Source organism: Octopus bimaculoides, chromosome 23, assembly GCF_001194135.2.
Source record: "Octopus bimaculoides isolate UCB-OBI-ISO-001 chromosome 23, ASM119413v2, whole genome shotgun sequence".
In the NCBI taxonomy this organism is placed as follows: Eukaryota; Metazoa; Mollusca; class Cephalopoda; order Octopoda; family Octopodidae; genus Octopus; species Octopus bimaculoides.
The window spans coordinates 20,543,072-20,544,526 of record NC_069003.1 but is presented as its reverse complement, the minus strand read 5'-3'; the positions used below and the strand labels follow the sequence as shown (position 1 = coordinate 20,544,526).

The 1,455-nt window shown below is 34.3% G+C and overlaps 1 protein-coding gene across 1 annotated transcript in view; it reads right to left on the bottom strand.

The window, feature by feature from the left end:
• The window catches only part of LOC106875073 (epithelial membrane protein 2), a 195,532-nt gene that overhangs the window by 192,451 nt on the left and 1,626 nt on the right, over nt 1-1,455 (bottom strand). The window lies entirely within an intron of this gene.

Genomic DNA, 1,455 nt, shown 5'->3' with positions numbered 1-1,455 from the left:
GTGTGTGTGTGTGTGTGTGTGTGTGTGTGTGTGTGTGTGTGTGTGTGTGTGTGTGTGTGTGTGCATGTGTGTGTGTGTGTTTGTGCATTTCTATATGTATGTATGTATTTAGATTGTTGTTTGTTATGGATGGTCAGAGAGTGACCATTGGTCTCGCCCCTATAAAGCCCTTAGCTGTATAGGCGACTCATCTTCGGCATTTCGGTCTCCCGGGTCGCCTATAAAGCTCTATCGCTACAAAGCCACTGGTCACTCTCTCTGACCGACCATAACGAACAACCTTCTAAATGTATTACTGCTCTAACGTTTGAGAGCCAGCTTCCTTTTCGGATATACGAACTATTGACCGATTTGTATTCATATAAAGAACACACACACACACGTGTGTGTGTGTGTGGCTGTCTGTGTGTGTCTGTGTCTGTGTGTTTATGTCTGTGCGTGTGTGCGTAAGAGAATCTGCGTTTAAGTGCTTTTTTTTTAGTCATCTTAAACTTGTATAGAATCACTTTGATATTTTGGTATTTGCTTGTTTCAAGAATTATCACACAGACACAAACACACACACACACACACACACACACACACACACATACACACACACATGTATGTATGTGTTATGAATGCATATGATGTGCGTGCAGATAGAAGCGCTAGCAGTGTCCGCTATAGTGTACGCGACGAATACGCCAACACGTCAGCGTGTGTAGCTCTAGGTTAAGTAGACATCCCCGTTTAAGGAAATTTCTATATTTATTTATAGTAAGAATTAAAACACATAACTTTCTTTCCCTTTTTTTTTATTTCATTTCGGTACAATTCTGGCGAATAGCTAATGTATATGCATGTATGTATTTATGTGTGTGTGGGCGTGTATATGCATATACATATATATATATATATATATATATATATATATATATATATATATATACATACATATACATATACACACACACACACACACATTCATAGTTACATATACACCTGTTAGATAAGTTTCCAGTGATAATGTATATTAAAAGTGTATACATTTTGTAAGCAAGTTGAATACACAAACACACACCACACTTTATCTATATAAACTTTTCCAGTCCCAATTAATCCTGTAAGGATTGAATAAGTTTATACAGATAACGTGTATAATAAATGTGTATATATATGTGTGTGTGTGTGTTACGTATGTATGCATGTATGTATATCTTGTAGCACACATGCTGATGATTAAATGCGTGTGTGTGTGTGTGTAGGTGTGTATATATAAATATATAAGTATATATGTGTGTGTGTATTTTATATGTATTATTTAATCATATATTCGGACACATTATCTTATGTATTCGTATGTATGTGTTTGTGAGAGCGTGTGTGTATATGTCTATGTATGGGTATATATATATATATATATATATATAAATATATATATATATATATATATACATATATATATATATATAT